The sequence below is a fragment of the Moschus berezovskii genome, chromosome 1, assembly GCF_049115385.1.
Source record: "Moschus berezovskii isolate FMDL1 chromosome 1, NW_MosBer_1.0, whole genome shotgun sequence".
Classification (NCBI taxonomy): Eukaryota; Metazoa; Chordata; class Mammalia; order Artiodactyla; family Moschidae; genus Moschus; species Moschus berezovskii.
In genome coordinates, this window is record NC_142460.1 from 64,056,084 (window position 1) to 64,079,492 (window position 23,409).

Consider the following 23,409-nt stretch of genomic DNA (forward strand, 5'->3'; position numbering starts at 1 on the left):
TAGGGAGGAAACAGTTAACAGGCAGGCAATCACCAATTTTTAAAAATGTAAGATGTAGAAGGAGATGCACAGTTTTGTGTCTTTGTGAATCTTTTTAATGCTCTAAATCATACTAGGTATTGCATAAAGATCTAAACACCTATAGTGAACAAAAACAAAGGCAGACACTCTATATGATGGTTATTGCACTGTCCCATAGCACAACTGGAGTTCTGTGGTTCAGTTTGGGTCCCTTAGCAGTATGCCAGATTCTGTGACCTCAAGGTTTTCTGTAGAAAAAGAGGGAGGGGAGTGATACAGGAGGGGAGTATCATCCTTAGCTGCACATTTTCTATCATTAAAGAAACAAATTTGGCAATATGTTAACATCTGTTAAATCTCAGAGGTAAAATGAAATCTATCATTTCAAATATCAAATAGTTTTGTTCCCAAAGCCCAGGGTACTCTATGCTGTGTTCAAATTCCTGTGTGTTGATTATCTGTCTTTTGGGCAAAAAAGGAAAACAGTATTTCAAAGCACAAAATTGGTACATTTTAACCCGAAGCAAATATATTTACTTTGGCAAAACTGTGCAAGATTTATGAATGATGATTAAAATGATCAAAATGTTAGCATTTCATTGTTATAGTTCCAAAAGGCCATTCTCCAACATGAATTCCCAGACAAATGTGAATGTGGCTTTTGGCTTTTTTTTTTTTTTTTGCTAGTTTGTTTTGGGTTACTCATTCATGCAAATCGCTGGGGAACAGGTAAGCTTCTGTTTCCTTCCTAAACTAACCCTTGCTTCTGTCCACACCCTGAAGTGTTGTACGTGGGCAGGACCCCTGCCTAAGCCCTGTGAAATATATTCCAGCTGATCAGAAACATAGAACCTGGTTTTCCTTTCCTTTTTTCTCTGGTTATTTACATTTGCATACATTTTGACTTCTCATGAAATTGTCAGGGAGGTCACCTTGCCATTCCTTAGTTCCCCATTCTGCCCTCACTCCTACAGTATAATGGGGTTCTATACCAATTAGGAAAAACAGGGCTTCACATAGCCCCTTGCCCATGAACATTTTTCTGGGGATAAGTAGGAACAGAACAAGGAGAAACAGACCTTGTATTTTGGCCATCAAAGCCTCACAATGTTTGCAAAGTGGCACAAGCTTTAATGAGGACCTTCTGGCTGATTATTTTTTGTCACTGATATTCAGAAAGTCCAACCAAAAATATTTCCAAACAGCTGCAACTAGACTGGTAACTCTTAATTTTGCATTCCAGAGCAATGGCGCCCAAGTGCCCCTTAACCATTGGAAACGCTGGCTGGAGAGACTTGACACAGATCCCGGAAGCCACAGCCTCCCTTGGGCTTCTCATTTCACTACTGGCTCATCAATGCATTGGCCAGAAGTAGACCCTGCATTGGATCCTGCGCTGGAAGTCCAGGCTTAGTGTGATTTGAAGTGGGATGGGGGAGCAGCTCCCACCCACTCTCACTGTATCCATTTTTATTTCCCAAAGAATAAGGAAGGGCTATTTCAACACACTTGATCTCAAACTATCAGCAGACAAACCTCATTATAAAAAGTGCTGGCACCATCTCTGATGTCTCAATATCAGATTAAAGGAAAAGTCAGTTCTGACTCCTAACATGGCTCTTCCTCAATTGATCTTACTATAAAATGAAGGGGTATTTTTTGTTCTTTGTGCCCCATGCACTTACAATACTATTACAACTATTTTTTTCTGCTTGCTCATGAAGACTTATCTTTTTCTGAAACTATTTATGAAGGTTATGTTATGAATTTGCATCATTAACCTTTAGACAGGACTACAGTTTAGTGGTTTTAAAGAGCAATTTAGTGGCGGGTGTAGCTTGAATGGTGCAGAGAGTAGTATTAAAGGGCGTTTTGGAGACAAGTATAATAGCGCTATTTTTCACTTAATTCAAAAAGTATCTGAGCAGAGGAATTCTACTGTTGCCTCACCTTAAATGAACCTCTTAGCCACAGTCTCAGTTTTCAGTGTAGTCAGCAGAAGATTTTTATGCCTACCTGTCATACTTTAGAGAGTACCTAGAGCAGCACTTCCCTGATCACTTTGAATCTGTTCCATTTCCAACTAGAATTTTCTTCACATTTCACCAAAAGAGACTATATGGATTTTAAATGTAATTTTCACTTACAGAAACAACCAGAGTGAGCATTCTTTAGCTTTTGTAGTAGAACCTTCCTCCTAGAAGCTCACAGCACTTAATATATAAAATTTCATTTGTGTCAATCCAACTGCTGTAAAATAAGTTGGGGTCAGGTTTTAATTATTTCCTCATGTTCCATGCAGATGATATGCTATTATTTTATATAAAGGAAGATTTTGAAGATACTGTCTCAAAGCAGAAGAAAGGAAATAACTGTTTCTTTTCCTGAAAACATGTATCCCCGTCAAGCTTTGGCAGGCCTGCGTCTGACCTTTTGTTCCTTCTATTATCTAAATACTTATTTGGCTTTAAGAAACCAGCCATGCATGTCTGGAATTATTACTAAATGTAACCTTCAGATTGCAATACCAGTTTATAACTAAGGAAAGAGTAAGCTTGGCCATGCTGAGGTTTTGAAAAATGTCTTCCTAGTGAAGCATGGACCACTGTCTGCTTCATCCTCAGCTGGATGCTTCTGCCTAGAACATCATGGCAGTCTACAGCCTCACATTGACGTCTTGGCTGACTGTACCCTTTATCAACAAATATTCCAGGTCACACCCCTACAAGTAATAGCAGAACAGAGACGAAGTTCTCCCTATAGTCTTGTTCCTTTTGGATCTAATGCAGTGCTTTCCAACCTGAAGGCCCTCGATTTCTAAAAGTCCTTTAATTGCAAAAATAAAGGCTCAGAGTTATTTATAATAAAATTTGAAGTCTCACATGAATTGCTTGCAAACTGTGGTGCAGGAGAAGACTCCTGAGAGTTCCTTTGGACAGGAAGGGATCAAACCAGTCAATCCTAGAGGAAATCAACCTTGAATATTCATTGGAAGGATTGAAGCTGAATCTCCAATACTTTGGCCACCTGATTCGAAGAGATGACTCATTGGAAAAGACCTTAATGCTGGGGAAGGCTGAGGGCAGGAAGAGAAGGGGGCGGCAGAGGATGAGATGGTTCGATGGCATCATTGACTCAGTGGACATGAGTTTGAACAAACTCTGGGAAATAGTGAAGGAAAGGGAAGCCTGGTGTGCTGCAGTCCAAGGAGCTGCAAAGAGTTGAACACAACTAAGTAGCTGAACAACAACGACACATGAGTTGGATATTTTCACACCTTTGTTGTGGCTTGCAAGAATCTCAACATAGTGTAGTAACACTCTTCTCTTTCACTAACAGCTCCAGTTGGCTATTTTGGGGTCTATTAAGGAAACAAATGAATTATTACTTAATACATGCGGTGAGTTTGGTGGAACACAAATCTTTTTCAACTAGAATCAGTGGGGGAAATTATGATGATGGGAATACTGGTTACTCCTATCTTTAGCTTGAGGTCATAGTCACTCAGTAGAAGAGCCCTTCACTTAACAGAATTGATAAGCTCTTCATGTTATTTAGCTCGATCCCTGAAATCTGGAGATCTAAGTGCTTCTGTGTGCTAAGTACTAAGAGCACAATTAAAATTCATTAAAAGAAACAAAAGCAGGCTATCTACTTCTTAGAATCATACTTATTCCACAGATACATAGTGACCACCATGCCCAGGCTCTGTGCTGGGCCTTTGGAATATAAATGTTCTACCCAAGACCATTCTTGATCACATAGACATTGCAGTATTAGGGATGACAGATATTTATCAAATGATCACATAGAGAGAATTAAAATTACAGTCATGGTAAATATTATCAAGGAGAAGCACATGAAAACCCGGACTCAGGGATTTGACCTAGCCAGGGGTATTGTGAAAAGCTTCCCCAAGGAAGATAACTTGAACTGAAACTAGTAGTTGAGTAGTTAACTAGTCAAGATGGGAGGAAGATCATGCCAGCCAAAGAAATCATTTATGTAAATACTCTGTCTGGAAGAAACAAAGTAAGTAAGTAGTTGGGATAAAAGGAAACCAGTTTGGTTGTGAGACTGGAGAAAACATAGGAGAGTTAGCGGGAAGTAAGGTTGAAAGTTCAGTTCAGTTCAGTTGCTCAGTTGTGTCCGACTCTTTGCAACCCTACAGACTGCAGCACGCTAGGCCTCCCTGTTCACCAACTCCCAGAGTTTACTGAAACTCATGTCCATCTACTTGGTGATGTTATCGAACAATCTCATCCTCTGTCATCCCCTTCTCCTCACGCCTTCAGTCTTTCCCAACATCAGGGTCTTTTCAAAGGAGTCACTTCTTCGCATCAGGTGGCCAAAGTACTGGAGTTTCAGCTTCAGCATCAGTCATTCCAATGAATATTCAGGACTGATTTCCTTTAGGATTGACTGGTTTGATCTCCTTGCTGTCCAAGGGAATCACAAAAGTATTCTCCAACACCACAGCTCAAAGGCATAATTCTTTGGCACTCAGCTTTCTTTGTAGTCCAACTCTCACATCCATACATGACTACCGGAAAAACCATAGCTTTCACTAGATAGACCTTTGTTGGTAAAGTAATGTCTCTGCTTTTTAATGTGCTGCCTAGGTTGGTCATAGCTTTACTTCCAAGGAGCAAGTGTCTTTTAATTTCATGGGTGCAGTCACCATCTGCAGTCATTTTGGAGCCCCAAACAATAAAGCCTGCCACTGTTTCCATTGCTTCCCCATCTATTTGCCATGAAGTGATGGGACCAGATGCCATGATCTTAGTTTTCCGAATGTCAAGTTTTAAGTCAACTTTTTCACTCTCCTCTTTCACTTTCATCAAGAGACTTTTTAGTTCTTCTTAGCTTTCTGCCATAAGGGTGCTGTCATCTGCATATCTGAGGTTATTGATATTTCTCCCAGCTATCTTGATTCCAGCTTGTGCTTCATCCAGTCCATTATTTGTCATGATGTACTCTACATATAAGTTAAATAAGCAGGGTGACAATATACAGCCTTGACATACTCCTTTCCCAATTTGGAACCAGTCTGTTGTTCCGTGTCCAGTTCTAACTGTTGCTTTCTGACCTGCATACAGATTTCTCTGGAGGCAGGTCAGGTGGTCTGGTATCCCATCTCTTGGAGAATTTTCCTCAGTTTGCTGTGACCCACACAGTCAAATGCTTTGATGAAGTCAATAAAGCAGAAGTAGGTGTTTTTCTGGAACTCTCTTGCTTTTTCAATGATCCAACAGACATTGACAATTTGATCCCTGGTTCCTCTGCCCCTCTAAATCAAGTTTGAATATCTGGAGGTTCACAGTTCACATACTGTTGAAGCCTGGCTTGGAGAATTTTGAGCATTACTTTGCTAGCGTATGAAATGAGTACAACTGTGTGGTAGTTAGAGCATTCTTTGGCATTGCCTTTCTTTGGGATTGGAATGAAAACTGACCTTTCCCAATCCTGTAGCCACTGCTGACTTTTCCAAATGTGATGGCATATTTAGTGTAGCACTTTCACAGCATCATCTTTTAGGATTTGAAATAGCTTAACTGGCATTCCATCACCTCCACTAGCTTTGTTCACAGTGTTGCTTCTTAAGGTCCACTTGACTTTGCATTCCAGGATGTTTGGCTCTAGGTGAGTGATCACACCTTCGAGGTTATCTGGGTCATGAAGGTCTTTTTTGTATAGTTCTTCTGTGTATTCTTGCCACCTCTTCTTAATTTTGTCTGCTTCTGTTAGGTTCATACTGTCCTTCATTGTGCCCATCTTTGCTTGAAATATTACCTTGGTATCTCTAATTTTTTTGAAGAAATCTCTAGTCTTTCCCATTCTATTGTTTTCCTCTATTTCTTTACATTGATCACTGAGGAAGGCTTTCTTATCTCTCCTTGCTATTCTTTGGAACTCTGCATTCAGATGCTTATATCTTTCCTTTTCTCCTTTGCCTTTTGCCTTTCTTCTTTTCTCAGCTTTTTGTGAAGCCTTCTCAAATGTTGTAAAATTCCACCATGAAGGACTTCTTAGCAATTTTCTTTTTCTTTAGCATAATAATATATAGAAACAGGGTGAGTAGTATGTGTTACATGATTGAAATTGTGTGTTGTTGCTTTTTTTTTTTTTAAGAATCACTGTGGCTACAAGTTGGAGAAGACTGCAGGTGGAGAAGAGAGATCAACTAGGAAACTATTGTTATAGTTCAGAGATCACAGTGGCTGGGACTCTTAGAGAGCTGGTCAAATAAATAGAAGAAATCAAGAGATTTAGGAATTTCTCAGATGTCCTTGTCTTTATATGTGTTTGCATGTTTCCCAAGGGGACTTTTCTTGGTTTCCCATTTTCCACCAGAGGATCCCCTCAGCCTCGTAATTGGGTACTACCTCCCCTAGGTATATCAGCCTTCCTCTGTGGTTTGCTCTTCATCATTCCTGATACGGGCTGCTTGCTTTATTGTTAGGTTAGTCCTGGGCTACTGCTTTCTAGACACAGACCACAAACTGTCACCCTGGGCATGATGAGCACAGCTGTAATGTCAAAGATAGTATCTACTTCCTTGCCAGGTGGGCCCCTAGACAGGGCAGCCCTTATAAAATATAAAGGCTCCACTGTGGCCACATGACCACCAAGGTTATTTAATAATTTCCTGTTTAATATCAAGGCTTTTTTATTTAGAATTTGGAGACCAGGATGATCAAAGCCAGCTTCCGCAGAACAGATGCCTAAGTTCTTACCTCTGATTTCTAGCAGGACCATTTTGTGATGCTGGCTGAAGTTTTGCAATAGAGTGCAACTTTCATCTCCCACTTGTTTTAAATATAATGTTCAATGAGTGCTTAGTACTTGTCTATGGCATGGATAACTCAATCAATCAAAGATAAGTTTCTGGTCTCATTAATAATAAGTTTTTAACTCATTCTAATAAGTTTTTAACTCAGAGTTAAAAAGAAAATAAAGTTATAAAAAATAATTATAAAATCTAACTCAAACTTCAACAACAGAGGGAAAGGGAAGATATACTGGTTGAAAATAGAACCAAGATGGGACCAGAAAGAAATTGAAAAAAGAAAGAGGTTTTGGTGAGAAGGTAGCATGGGAAAAATGAACTGATTCTTATTCTGGCAGGAGAGATAAGAAGCTGGAATTGGTGTATAATCTGATGGACACAGTGTGACTATGCATGTCCCAGCTGGTTTTCCTCCATCTCCTCAGGCTGCTGTGACTGCCCCAAGTTTCTTGAAGATTGGGCTTCCGGATTGAAAATCAGTCTAGACATTTTATTCTCAGACTTTCCAGAGGAAGCGCGGTTGGTAACACTACCAGCATGGCAATAATACATGGTTTTCACCTCATGACAGACATTTAGGCAACATCCAAGACAATTCAAAGAAATAAGGAACTATTTCCACTTTGTAAGAAAGTAAATGCTTCTTTGAAATCTACTATGTAGGTTGCTTAAATTTAAAAAAAAGAAAAGAAAGAAATAATGCTAATGCAAACTTTTAAATGACTTGACATGCTCAGTTTCTCGGTTGTGTCAGACTCTCTTGATATCCCATGGACTGTAGCCCACCAGGCTCCTCTGTCCATGGGATTGTCCCAGCAAGAATACTGGAATGGGTTGTCATTTCCTCCTCCAGGGAATCTTCCCAACTCAGGGACTGAACTCCTGCATCTCCTGCATTGCAGGACAATTCTTTACCACTGAAGAAGCCCTGTAAATGCTAATATAAAAACAGGGAATATCAGAATTTTCACCTTTGCTTTTTGTCATTTCTGAACATATTGAAATATTTTTATATTTAAGCCAAAAAAGTTTTGAATTCCAAAGAAAGACATGGTGATGTGGTAAAAAGAACTCAGAATAAAGATAAACAGGATGGAGTTTTAATTCTACCTATGTGACCCAGGACTAGCTACTTAATCTCTCTGGGTGTCAATTCCTTCAACATAAAAGTCACAATGTTGTTTGAATGACCTAGAAGAACACTCTACCTAGGATATTCACTGATTCCATTTAGGACTGATAGCACAGAGTTACCCATTTTATATATCAGATCTGGTAGTGAATATTTAGGATTTTTTAAATGGAGAAGCAAGATATTATTAATTAAACAAGGAAGCCAAACAGCGGTGATTCTAATGCCATGGTGGCCTATGTAAGCAAACCACACCTAAGTGTTTAAATGCTTTATGGTTACAAAATCAAAACTTAAGGACAGCCAATCACAAACAGCCAACTAGGCTTTAAGCTATAACCAATCAGTCATCTTCTGTACATTGTGTATATAGTATAAGTCTTTCTCCAGCTCCTAACCACTTCTGATTTGGTGCTTCCTGATTGGAACTGATGACTGCTCAAACGAACCCTTGGAATTTTTAATATACTTCAGTTTGTCTAACAATATTCAAAGCCCAGTGTGGATATTTGTATAGTGTTATAATCAAATATATAAATTATACTTCAAAGAAATTTTACATTTTTAACTAGAGAAACAATAGAAGTTAAACTTTTGATATTCATTTCTTGGGGGAGATTAGTAAAAAAAATAATTATTAACTTTCTTGCTTGAATAGTGAAAGATTCAAGATAGTGAAAACATATACATTTTTTGCCAGACTTATCTATAAAAACAAATGGAGGCCCTTTGTGAAAGTCAAAGAATATGTACTGTTCTAGTTCAATTAAAGACCCTAAGTAAGACATAGGGAAGATAGAACTCCTTTTCTTAATATATCCAGCAATAGTGGGCACTTAATTGATGGTGGTGAGCAAAACAGGTCCCTGCTTTCCCTGTGGCCACAGAGTTTAGAGTGCAGTTATTTCTTTTCTCTGCACATCCACCACCTTACTTTTTGGTAGAACTCAAAACACAGAATGTAAACCACAGAGATATTCAGAAAGTTTCTACATGCTTCTAAGTAAGCTCATGAAACAGCATGATAAAAATTCAAGTCCAGTTGTACAATTCAGGGACTCCATTGCACTGTCATCTCACAGGGGGAGTTTAGTGGAGATACATGAGTCCCCAGAGGGGCCCCCATTAAAACACATGGCTCTTTTACAAGTAAACAGTCTGAATCATCTATATCATTTTAATGAAACTATGAGGACCAATAAGGCATAACTTATCCCAATGTCATCTCTATGCAAGGAGAACTGGCCAGGAGGGCATTCCAAAGGAAGTACACTGCTGATGGTGCCATAATCCATGTCACTAGTATTTCATCCCATCTGAATTATTTTGTTACATAATTAATTAAATACTTTTGGGGCCTGATCTTCCTTCTTTCTCTACCATATAGTTAGTAGACTGAGCAAATAAAATTAAAGGATGTCCAGATAAATTTGAATTTTAAGTAAACAACAAATATGTTTTTAGGATAAGTATGTCCCATGCAATATTTGGGTCATACTTACATTAAAATTCAAATTGAACTGGGCATCCTGTATTTTGTTTAGCAATGATACTACCACAAGTTGCCTCTCAACCATGGCTTGCATGAGAAACTTTCTACATGTGTACTTTTTTTAATGTAGAAAAACATTGACTCTTATTTGAAGGCTGTAGTAATCCCCTCTCTGAATATCCTCTGGCATGACAAATACCAAGTCTGTCAGAAAATATTTCATTAAATCCTTTCTTGAGGTAAGGGAATGGCCTAGATGGCTCCTAGGAACCCCATTCAAGCTTATATTTTTGAGTCTCTAAATCACATGAGGATCAAATAATAAGCTCACTGAAGCTTCATGAAGGCAGGAACCTTGTGAATCTCCCCAGTGACTAGCATACCATCTAATAGAGGTGCTGGCCAGAGTAGGCATTCAGTGAATATATATTAGATAAATAAGAAAAATTTCCTTGAAATTTGTTATTCCAGAAATAAAATAAAGGAAAAATTAGAGCAGATGTCTGTTTTCAACTATAGACCCAGTAGCATAAGGCCCCACAATAATATTGCCATATCATTACATTCATGCTTGAAGCTGCATTATTCTAAGGTAATATATGAGGTTTAATACAAGTAGATTTCTAAAAGACCTAAGACTCTCTGGAGGGGCTGAGCCAAACCAGAGGGTGTATTTTTTTGTTCTTGTTTGTTTTTGTTTTATCCAGGTACCATATAGGGGCTCCCAAAATGAAACATTTTGACTCCTAAACCTAAATCCTTTTATGGTCTCTCTGGGCCACCTGGGTATTTTCTTACTCCACAATGTGAAGCTCCTTAGAACACTTAGAGATTTAAATTTTGCAAAGTAGAATTTGTTTATGTATAAGGAAAGCCATTGTGACCTCAAAAAATACAAATGGAACAATTAAGAAAGGGAAACTAACTTATATTTAATTTGGCCTTCACTTAGCTATTGGGGGCTTCCCTGGTGGCTCAGAGGTTAAAGCGTCTGCCTCCAATGCAGGAGACCCGGGTTCAATCCCTGGGTTGGGAAGATCCCCTGGAGAAGGAAATGGTAACCCACTCCAGTATTCTTGCTTGGAGAATCCCATGGACAGAGAAGCCTGGAAGGCTACAGTCCACGGGGTCGCAAAGAGTCAGATACGACTGAGTGACTTCACTTTCACTTTAGTTATTGGGGAAAATTTGAAATTTTCCAGACTTGCCTTTTCAAAAGGACCCCCACGGGGAAAGACTCAGTGTTTCAATAATACTTCTGTTTTCCTCCTAACAGAAATTTAAAAAACAGAGAAAATACAGAAATTCTCTTATTCTCTTTCACATGGTTCTTTAGGTAGTGCTTCTGAGGCAGAAGGTTGATGGGTCCCTCCAGGGTAAGCAATTTGAGTTCATTCCCGGTGGACAGAAACTCCAGGACAATGGAGAGAAGAGGCCGGGCTCTGTCCAGATAAAAGATGAGAGACCACATATCTCTCATTCTCAAGTCAGGGAGACCTTCCTGACTAGAAAGCTCCTTGGAGGTCAAAAGAGAGGTGGTGTCAAGTCTACCCATAGTGCTTTTTACTGGAAACCATCTTGGCTGTAAATGATTCATAAGCTGTGTGTCTATCCACATGTGCTGTACCTTTTTTCCTCCTGATAAATATTTTACTTGTTTCACTACTTTCAGTGTTTATGGTGTTTTAGTCGCTAAGCCATGTCCAACTGTTGTGACCCCATGGACTGTAGCCTGCCAGGTTCCTCCATCCATGGGATTTCCTAGGCAAGAATACTGGAGTGGATTGCCATATCCTTCTCCAGGGGATCTTCCTGACCCAGGGATAGAACTCTGGTCTCCTGAACTGCAGGCAGATTGAGCTATCATGGAAGCCAGTTCAATCTTTGTGGGAATTCTTTTCTGAAAACCCAAAGGGCCAGGACCTTGTCACTGACCCCTGGTCTAGTGGCTAGGATTCAGCTCTCACTGCTGCATCCCAACCTCATTCTCTGGCTGGGAATCGAAACCTGCTTCAATCCACTGCGTACCAAGGCTACCCAAGATCAATTCATGTTTCAAAGAGAAGACGATTTTTAAATTGTTACTCAAGAAAGAGTTCCTCTTATAGTTTGAAATCAGGTTGCAGACTTTTACCAGAAATTATTATCCATCCCTCTTTCTTTCTCTAATGTTTCTTTGGGTGTATCTGAATAGCAAGCAGAATTTTTAAAAATTACATACCTGTGCATACATAGCTATATTTTAATGCAGTTTCAAAGTATCAAGGGCAAAGAGAAAATCGTAAAAGTGACCATGGAGAAAAGATATTAGACTGACTTTTTTTTTATCACTAGAAATAGGAGATCAGTAAAATTTGGAGCAATATCTTCAAAATGCAGAGGGACAATAACTTACTTCAGAACTAAGTGATCAACTTGACTATTTTTTTCAATAGGGAGAACAAAACAAAGACATATTGAAATAAACAAGGACTTTCAAAGTTTACCACAGACAAATCTTTAATTTTAAAAAATGCTTAAAAAGATTCTTCATCAAAGAGAAAAGTAAACTTACAGGAAAGGAAAGATGTAGTAAAGCCAAATGTTTTAATATGGATTCTACTAAATATATTGATAAATATAATTGCTTCAAAATTTCTAATTATCTTTTGCTTCACTTTTAAGAAGATAAAACAATGCTTTGAAAAAATAAAAATATAATGGGATTTTAATTGATACTCAAGGAGATTAAGGGTCTGTTATGAAGGAAGGTAAAATAGTCACATTTATTAGGAGCAGTGATATTTAAATATATATGCAGAAAGAATTAAGATAACAACATAAAAAAGAAACTGTATGCTGTCCAAACCAGAAGAAGAAAATATTTCACAGTATAGTTTAAGAAAACCCAAAAAAACATAGTCAAATGCTAGCCAACAGGAAATTGTTATAGAAATAATATCATACATAATAGAATTAAAGGCAAAAAGCATGGATGGAGAAAATACACAATAGAAGCAATAACTATATAACAAATCATAACATGCATAAGTTTCTAAATGCCTAATAATATAGCCTTAAAATACATAAAGCAAAAACTGGCCATACTAACAGTGTCAGACCCACATGAACCATGAAGACAGACTGCATTTAAATCTCAGCTCTACCGACTGCCAGCTTTGTGAACTTAACTTCTTTGTCCCTCGATTTCTTCTTCTGTAAAAATGATGCCCTCACCTTATACAGTTGGTTTAAGAATAAAATAAATTATTATATTTAGAGGACACATACAGTACCAAGAGCATATTAAAATCTATACATAACTTTTTACTGATTGAGAGAATTTTAAGAATTGATTCCAATAATAAAGTGAAAAATAGATATTCAGACAAAACATAATAATGCTAGAGGACTTCAATGAATATTGCTTTTCTAAAAGAGAATGTATATTGAACACTACCTCCAAAAAATAAAAAATATACATTTTTGAAATTACTGGAACATTATAAAATTAATCACATACTAGATCACATGTATGGAGTGGAAAATGGCAACCCATTCCAGTATTCTTGCCTGGGAAATTCCATGGACAGAGGATCCTGGCGGACTACAGTTCATGGGGTCACAGAGTTGGACACAACTGAGCACAAATGCCTAGATCACAAGTAATGTCAACTATTTTCAATAATTTATATTATAAAACCATATCTTCTTACCACAAGGGATTAAATATATTTTTAAGTAAAATAAACTTATTTTCAGAAAGTTGATATGTTCTCAGATGTAAAGTATGAAAAAAAGATCACAATAGAAATTAGAGAATATTTATAACTAAGTAAAAATAAAAGTGTTACATATCAAAACCTGCTGGAAGCTGGTATAGCACTAATTCGAGGGAAATTTATACACATAATGTTTTTACTTCCTAAATAAAATCAACAAAACAAAAGCTATATCTTTTAAAGAAAGTATACTGACTCCATCAGTAAGAGAGAGAACATCAAAATTAATAATAGAAAAATGGAATGAAAATAGTAAACATTGAAATTACTATATTTTTATGGAGCTTTTTATAATATCATAAAAAACATTATAAAGAAATTTATGCCAATAACTTGTAGACTTAAATGAAACTGACAACCTTTGGACAAATATAAGTTAGTAAAATTGCCTGAGGAAGAAATTATAAACATTAAATAAATTTAGTGAGTTATACAATCTTGCCTAAAAAACACCAAAGTTTCTTGGAACTAACAATTTAAACCATAGAAAAATGTTTCAGAGAATAGTTAATGAGGGGAAACTACTCAGCCAGTTTTATGAAGTGAATGTATCTTTACACCCAAAGCAGACAAGAACAATGAAAGAAACAAAATCCTATAGATAGATGCAAAAAATGCAATCAATTTCAAGAGTCATTTATAACAACTTTCAGCTAATTAGGAGTAGAAGGAGAATCTCTGAACTTTTATCTACAGTTAACAGCATACTGAAATGTGCAGTTTCAGATGTGTTCCAATTAAACTCAGGAACAACTCAAGGATGCCTATGAAACTGCTTCTAACACTGGAAATACAACACAAATAATAAGGTAAATAAAGAAAATAAGGTATAAGAAGTACAAAAACTAGCAAAATTATCTTTGTTGAGACAACCCTGTTTATAAAATTAAATTTACAAGCAATTGGCAAGTTTGCTAGACACGAGCTCAATATGTAAGAATCGATAACATCCTTACATATGAATAATCATTAATGAGTAAAACAATGGCAGCTAAGTAGTTATTAATAATCAAAGAGAGTAAAGCACCTTTTAATAAATCTAGCTAAAGCTGTATAGCAAACTTTTGACAGAGAAAACTATAAATATGAACAATCCTTTAAAGCACAAATAGAAAATTAGGCTATGATAACAGATAAAAGACTAATATCTAAAAGATATTAGCGCTCTCAAATTCACTTTATATTTTCATCCAATTGTGACTATAATCCCAGAAAGAATATATTTGCCTGTTTAATGGAACTTGCCAAGCTTATCCTGGCATTCAAATAAATGAATAAAAATCCAAGATTAAGTAAGAAATTTCGAAGAAAAATAACTTTTAAAAGGAGAATATCAAGATATTTTGTTGCTGGGGTAGTTAAAATAGTGTAGAACAGGAACTGAAACAAACAGACAAAGGGTCAGAAAATAGAGCCCAGAAATTCATAAATATATTGATGCATGAGAGAGAGGGATATTAAAATCAGTAAGAAAAGAGTGAATTTTCATACATAGCTTTAGGACAACTGGGTATCTAAGTAAAATACAATTTCAAATATTTTAAAGCCCTAAATATTAAAAGCAAGACTTTAAAACTTTTAAAAGAAAATATAAAATATGTTTATTATCCTGAGGTTGGCAAGATGTATATGTCTAAAAGGCAAAACTCATTAAGTAAAAACTATGATATATCTGCCAACATTACAATGAAAACTTTCTATTCAATAAAATACCACAAAGTTAAAGGAAGCCACAGAATGGGATTTTATATTTGCATGGGGTTTCACCAATGAAGATTTCATATTCAGAACATATAAATGTTTACAAATAAATAAGAAAAATATAAAAACCCAATATGAATTGGGCTTCCCCGGTGGCTCAGAGGTTAAAGTGTCTGCTGTAATGCGAGAGACCTGGGTTCTATCCCTGGGTTGGGAAGATCCGCTGGAGAAGGAAATAGCAACCCACTCCAGTATTCTTGCCTGGAGAATCCCACGGAGGGAGGAGCCTGGTAGGCTACAGTCCACGGGATTGCAAAGAGTTGGAGACGACTGAGCTACTTCACTTTCACTTTCAATATGAATAAAGGCCAATATATGTGAGGTGTTCAAGAAAAGGAGTGTTCAAATGGCCAACAATGTAGAAATTAAAAGGCTCAACCCCACAAATGATTAGGAAAATGAAAGTTAAAACCAAATGCAAATTAAAACTATTCACCTTTCAAATTCAGCAAACCAATTTTAAAGTCTGGAGATACTCTAGACTTATAAAGGTTAAGAGGTCACATGGATTCTCATACATTTATAGTGAACACAGAAATTAGTGTAGCTGTTTTGGAAGAAAATTTACCATTCATAAAGTTTAATATGCCATATTAGTTTTAATATGCCGTATTAGAAACTAGAAACTAGACAACTATAGACTTCATGGCTTAAAACAAGGAAAATTTGTTAGCTTACAGTTCTGGAGGTCAGAAATCTGTCCTGGGTTTCCCTGGGCTAAAATCAAGATGTCTCTTCTGGGCTGCATTCCTAGCTGGAGGCTCGAGGGGAGAACCCATTTTTGTTGCCTTTATCCGGTGACTCCGGATGTGTACTACTCGGTGCATGCCCCTGTTCACCATCTTCAAAACCAGCAACAGCTGGTAGAATTTTTTCAGGTGGTAGCTTATGACTCTCAGTTCTGCCTCCTCTTCTGATTTCAAGGATTCCTGTAATTAGATTGGGCCCTTCTGAGTAAGCCAATTAAGTAAGCCTTCCCTTCTAAAGATACTTAATTACATTTGTGAAGACCCTTTTGCCATACAAAGTCTAACATATAAACAGGTTTCAGGGATATCTTTGGGGGAACCACATATACATGTGCTCCTTGAACTAGCAATTTTATATCAGAGGCCTTAAAAAATTATTGCAAATGAACTCAAAGAGGTATTCAGAAATACATTCATCGGGACATTGTGTATATTATGAAAGTTTTTTAAAATTGTTTATTAATAGGAACATAAATATCAGTGCATTTCCACAATGGAATTCTTCATAGGGTTAAGATAAATTGTGAAAACATAATATTGAAAAAAATAAAGATGCAGAATTACACTTGTTTGAGTGTGTGTATGCATGGATGTGCATGGACAAGGAGAGATGATTGACATAGATGACAGAGATTATTACAATGAATTGGCATAATAAATTCAAGATCTGGTGTAATGGTTATCTCTGGGAAGTTAGGGGAAGGGGAAGATACACAATGTGTTTACATTTGTTAGAACTAGGTGGGTACATGTGTTTTCCTTAAAATACTCTCCAGTTTTTTTATGATTTCAGTGTTTCAAAATAGGAATTTGAAGACACTAAATGGAATAAAGGAATCCCATGGAAGAAGCAAAAGCTAAGAAGAGGAACACACTGAGCTAAGCCTAGATTAGTTGGTATTACTAATAAACGCTAAACTGAACATCAAGAGCCTGGAATTTCATTTTAGCTCTGTGACTATTTACCTATGTAACTTTGAGCACATTACCAAACACAACCAGATATTAGCTTCCCAATATCACAAGTGAGGACACAAGTAGAACACTCTAGGTTTGTTGTAAACATAAGATAGTCTATTTGGTGGCTTTTAAGTACAGTCAGAGATTATTGACACTAAAATATGGCTGATTTGACAAAGTACATCTTCTTGAAATTGAACTTCTTGAAGTTCATGTCTACAGAACTTGTATGAATACACGTACATGCTCCCACACACACCAACACTGCATAACCCCTGTTTTTGGCTTAAAATCACTACTATCTGCCAGTCTTTTGAGGCTCAAAGACGGCTCCATAGCTGTTAAGGGAAACAGTTATTAAACCCAGTCTGGGATAAAAATGTTGAGATGGAATTGAATTTGGAGCCCTGTTCTTTGTGACCTTCACAGAATCAAGCTCAGTTTTTCTTTTGTATAATCTCCTTGGGGAACATGTTCAGTGGTAAGCTGTTAAACAGTACATCTCTAGAACACTATTCCCCAAAAGAGACCAATTAATGCCATAGAATTATGGTAACTTGCCTGTCCTAATTTAGGAACAGACAGTGTTAGACTATGGGGTAAATATTTCCTGGCAAAAACTATATGGTCATTCAAATCCCAGTGTTGCTGAGTGATCTCCTTGCCCATGCCAGAAGGGCCCCAGACTACAGAAGGAATTCACTTCACAGATGCTCTGCCACCTCACAAATGCTTCCTTTGTCCTATGTACAAAATCAATGCTGAGGATTTTATACCTTGATTCATTTCTCTGGACACTATTTGGCTTCTTCCAAGCAATGTCTTCTTCAATAAGAACAAACCACTTACTTCTGATGACATGAATTCTTGAGTAGGACTCTGACTGGGACATACATTGCCTAAGGCAGGAGGCTGGGCGCACTGGCTGTCTTTCGAGCAGCACTGCTTTCATGTCCTAGTTACTCAGCTTTGAGCACAGCCAAAATTTACCTCAAGCCAAGTTCTTCTGGACAAAAAACACTGAAAATTCTTGCCTGCTTCAAGCCAATAGAAGACTCCAGCCGGATATTGGACCTGTCAAGTAATTTTAATCACTAAAAGAATAGGTTAGATTCTTGCTCTCATTCTCCATAGTGCTGAGGCCACAAATAGGCCACCTCTATATGACATTGTATATTTCAGTTTAAATGCTGTTGGTTTTATTGATTCTGTACATATGATATTTCAGAATACAGTTTTCAATCATATATGTATTCCTGAAGACCCATGAAGTGACTGCTGCATGTTTATATCAGAATTTTTTATTTTAAGAGAGAGTATTTTAGGTGTTGTACAGCCCTCTCCATTTTCCTGTCACTGCATTCTGCCTGAATTCTAGTCATTTCCCATATACTTTAAGAATTTGACCTCAGGTCCATGGCTTTCTTTTCCAACATGAAGGTTCTTGTGGACAAGTTACCAAATCCCAGATATCTCTAAACGATAGCTTTCTCCATATCTTACATTCTAGAACACGCCACTTCACAAATTGCTCACTTACATTACAACCTCTAATCTTTTTACTTTACACATATGTGGACATCATTCTACTCTTGTGGCTTGTCAATTCACTGACGCTTCCATTTTTACTTCCTTATCACCTTTTATCTCCCTCTTCAGGTCAGATTGCATGCTCTAGAATTTCAGTGATTATCCTGATAAAACCATCAATTTTTTTTTTTTTTTGCCTTTCTTTTCACAGAAAATTCTAATCCTATACAAACTCAATTATCTGCTTTGGAAGATTCAGTTCAGTTCAGTCCATCAGTCATGTCCGACTCTTTGCGACCCCATGGACCGCAGCAGTCCAGGCCTCCATGTCCATCACCAGCTCCCAGAGCTTCCTCAGACCCATGCCCATTGAGTCAGTGATGCCATCCAACCATCTCATCCTCTGTCTTCACCTACTCCTCCCGCCTTCAATCTTTCCCAGCATCAGGGTCTTTTCCAATGAGTCAACTCTTCACATGAGGTGGCCAAAGTATTGCAGTTTCAGTTTTAGCATCAGTCCTGCCAATGAACACCCAGGATTGATCTCCTTTAGAATGGACTGGTTGGATCTCCTTGCAGTCCAAGGGACTCTCAAGAGTCTTCTCCAACACCACAGTTCAAAAGCAGCAATTCTTCGGCGCTCAGCTTTCTTTGTAGTCCAACTCTCACATCCATACATGACTACTGGAAAAACCATAGCTTTGACTAGATGGATCTTTGTTGGGAAAGTAATATCTCTGCTTTTTAATATTCTGTCTAGGTTGGTCATTACTTTTCTTCCAAAGATAGGTCTCACTGTAAATTCGGAATCATAAACCTTATTTTTTCTCTACTCAACTTGCCTTCTGACTTTCTCCAAAAATTATTTCAAACTTTATTTTCTATTCTCAAATTTTTACTTCAACCTCTCACATTGACTATTGATTTTAGCTGATTATGTTACCCTTTACTTCTTGGAGAGGGAGAGAAATCCACCTGAAAAAAATCAACTAACTTCATGATCATCCAACCTACAAATCCACCTGAATGTGCTTGCATCTGTTCCTTCCATGTGTACTTCTGAAGCATTTCTTCCATCTGAACTCTGAGATCCTATGCCCTCCTGATTGCCCTGGAACATTTACTTCCTCTGCTTTTCCATGAATCACCAATCTTCACACTTTACATAAGCTCTTTCCAAAGTCTTCCAACCATTCTTTAGTAAGTTTAAAAAATCTGTTTCTTAATTTGAGTTTCCTGTTCTGTGAATATTATATTCATATATTGTACCAGCTTTCTATGGAATCATCTTTTCTTTATCCATTTGTAGTATTTTTTGTAGATTCTATATATAAATAGTCAGCTAAAACACTGCAATAAGTGTTATTTGCTTGTAGTTTTCCTTTTAGATTTGTTTATGGGGTCTTTTGTCTAATCAGTTCAGTTCAGTTCAGCCGCTCAGTTGTGTCCGACTCTCCGCGACCCCATGAATCACAGCATGCCAGGCCTCCCTGTCCATCACCAACTCCCGGAGTTCACTCAAACTCATGTCCACAGAGTCGTTGGTGCCATCCAGCCATCTCATTCTCTGTCGTCCCCTTCTCACGCCCCCAATCCTTCCCAGCATCAGAGTCTTTTCCAATGAGTCAACTCATTGCATGAGGTGGCCAAAGTATTGGAGTTTCAGCTTTAGCATCAGTCCTTTCAATGAATACCCAGGATTGATCTCCTTTAGAATGGACTGGTTGGATCTCCATGCAGTCCAAGGGACTCTCAAGAGTCTTCTCCAGCACCACAGTTCAAAAACATCAATTCTTCAGCGATCAGCTTTCTTCACAGTCCAACTCTCATATCCATACATGACCACTGGAAAAACCATAGCCTTGACTAGACGGACCTTGGTTGGCAAAGTTTGTCTAATAGGAGTTCTAATTTTATTGAACTCAGATTTAGCAGGATTTCCTTTTATGGTTCATGCATTTTGCATCTTTTAAAAAACTGTTTTTTTAAAGATACATTTCAATAGTCTAGAAATTTTAGAATGTTACTTTTTACATTGAGCCTTTAATTTACATAGATCTTTAAACTAAGAGCTTTTCATTTTTTCTTATAATTATCCAAGCAACATTTATTCTCCTACCCAACTTCTATCTAATAATTTGAAAAAGAAACTTAGTCACTGACCAGATCTAAATATTTGTGTCTACTTTGACACTCTATTTTTTGTCCCATTGATTGATTTTCCATTCAAGCATCAATATCACACTGCTTTTGTCATTAAATTCCTATAGCTCTTTAACATATCTTGATATCTGATGGGAAGTGTTCCACTACCATATTCTTCTCAAAACTCTTTTGACTTTGTTGGCTCACTGCAATTTTATTTGAATTTTAGTTTTCAATTTGTCAAGTCACAGGAAATTTGATTTTATTTCTTTCATAAGAATTGCTTTATATTTATAGATTAATTTGGGGTGAACTGACACTTTTTTGGTATTATTGGTTCCCAGCCATAAACACGGTACATAGCTTTCATTTATTTTAGTCTTTTTATGTATTTTAAGATTAAATATTATACTTTTATCACCAAAGTGAGTAAAAATATAAATTATTCAAATCAAAACACAGAGGAAAAAAGAGAGAAAAATGGAACAGAACATTTAAAATCTTTGGGAATAGAAATCAAGTAGTTTAACATCCATTAACATATCCTAGAAGGAAGAAAGTAAATGGTATATTATACAAGATTATGACTATGATTTTCCAAATTGACAAAAAAATAGTAACTTATATATATATCCTAGAATCTCAGCAAACACAGGATAAAGTAAACCATACTTAAGGAAATCATAGTTAAAATTCTGAAGAGCAAGGATTAAGTGAAATTCACAAAAGCAGCCAGAAAAAAACTACATTTTGCTTACACACAAAGAAACAAGATTGATGGCTCAACTTATTGTTGAAAAATATGTGCTCTGAAAGTGTAAAAGGAAAAAAACTTGCAAATTAGAATTCTATCTTCAATTAAAATATCTTTCATAAATGAAGGCAAATTAAAGAAACTTTTAGAGAGACAAAAGTTAAAAGCTGAAAAAGAATTTCTCCAACAGATCTATACTATAGGATAAAATATTTAGGCTAAAGAAAGTGATACCATAAGGGAGTTCAAATTTACAAGAAACATCAAAAAGCAATGAAGAAGAAATTAGTGGGAGTAAATATGAAACAACATTTTTATATATACATATTTAAAATTTATACTTATTTGCATTCTCAACTCTCAGATGGGCTTTTAAAAACTATAATTTTATAGCTTAATCAGTTTGCTTCATTATTATTTGAGAATGTTTTGATTTAAAATATATATAACAGAATTTACTTAAAAAGAACAAATTTATTTTCAACCGGAATATGCATTATATAAAGAAAAATTTATTTGGAGGGAAAGTTTCATTATACAATATAAACAATATATTACTGTTTCTTTTTATTTACCTATTTTAAACCTTAGAAAATATTAATATCAGATTTAGCTTTCCTTCAGCAGTTAGTCTTTGCTGACTCCAATTTGAAGTGACCATAGGTTCTAAAATACTTAAAATCTTTATAATTCTCTCCCAATCCCAATAACTCAAAGTTTTAATTTCTTCATTGCTAATTTTGATGGTTATGTCAACTTCCTTGCTTTGCTAGTTAATATTAATGGGTTTTACTGGCAGTTTTATTTGGTCAAGTCTTATTCTTGCACAACCAATTTTATAATGAAGGACTATAATGAATTCGGTTCTCCAAATGCATGGAAAAAAATATGGACCCCTTACAATGACATAAAAGGACAAAGGAATTCTAGGGTCTGCGCAAAAAAAAATGTTTTAAACAGTTTTAAGATGATTTCTACTTCTTTTAGTTTTGCTTTTTGATATTATTGCATTGTTTTTAACCATGCAAACATTGCCCTCTCCTCTTCCTTAATACAAGCTTTTCTTGCATGATTGATTCATGGTACTGACACAAGGAACTCTAAGTGTATTGAATCCAATAGGATGTGTAATATGTGGAATTTAATAAAGACATGCACTGCTATTGCAAAGGAATCACAGACTGTGCATTTGAATTCACAACAATATTTACCAGGAAGAATTCGTCAACAACTAGCAGATTTCCATCAATATATTTGGTAGAACTTTGTCAAATCTTAATAAATCAAAATAATTCTTAGTATTGTTTTTCCTTGTTTTCCCAAATCAGAAGATAAGAACTCAGCATCTAGATCACTTAAAAGAATGTTGATTTCTTCAAGGGCTTCTGTTAATCAGTTACTTATATTCAGCACCAGATACTGGGAGTATATTTAGTGCTCTAGCCATTGGTTCAGAAGGTAAAGAATCTGCCTGCTATGTGGGAGGCCTAGGTTTGATCCCTGGTTCAGGAAGATCCCCTGGCAACCCATTCCGGTATTCTTGCCTGGAGAATCCCATGAACAGAGAAGCCTGGCGGGCTACAGTCCATGGGGTTGCAAAGAGCTGACATGACCGAGAGACTAACACTTTCACACTTTCACTTTCTAGCCATTGTTGTTTTCTTCCTCAAACCCTGTCTGGCCTATAACCTCAATTCAACAACAGAGCATCTTTTTTTCTAAGTACGTCAGTTCTGTCCATTCTAGGGGAAAGAAGAGACCAGAACTAGGACTAAACCTAATTCCAACCCCAGTTTGATCTCTGTCCCAATCTTGGCCTCAGCTTTGGATGGAATTTTAATGATACCATTTTCACTGGACAAATGGCCCCTTAAAACCCTATCAGAGATGCATTTAGCTTTAACCACCTCTAGAGCAAATGGACCTTGGAAAGCTGTCAGTCCTTTATATGTCAGAGTCAATTTGAGCTGTTTTCTTTCCACCCAACACCTAATTGAGATGAGTCACATGAATAAACAAAATAAATTCCTCTGTTGGAGAAAAAAAGAAGATATGACTAATAATTTCAGATCATACCTAAATTATGAGGCTAAGTAAAGGTCTACAGTCTTGAGAAGCTTGTAAGGAGAGATGCAGCCAGTGGGAAATAGTGCAGAGAGAATGCTGAACTGTTGCCAAAGATGAATTTTATCAATCCCTATTGAATAATTTTTCAACCTATCATTTAGAATAGAGTAAGCAAATTCTTTCCTGCACCTAAAGTTGGTTCTTTGTAAAAACAGACTGTGAGGAAAATATGCATTCAGAGGAGAAC

The 23,409-nt window shown here is 36.6% G+C and overlaps 1 long non-coding RNA gene across 1 annotated transcript in view; it reads right to left on the bottom strand.

Moving 5' to 3' along the window:
* The window catches only part of LOC148778738 (uncharacterized), a 306,939-nt gene that overhangs the window by 39,668 nt on the left and 243,862 nt on the right, over positions 1-23,409 (bottom strand). The window contains exon 2 of the long non-coding RNA XR_016038165.1: positions 15,636-15,886. This is a non-coding gene — a long non-coding RNA (uncharacterized LOC148778738). The remainder of the gene's footprint in view (positions 1-15,635; positions 15,887-23,409) is intronic.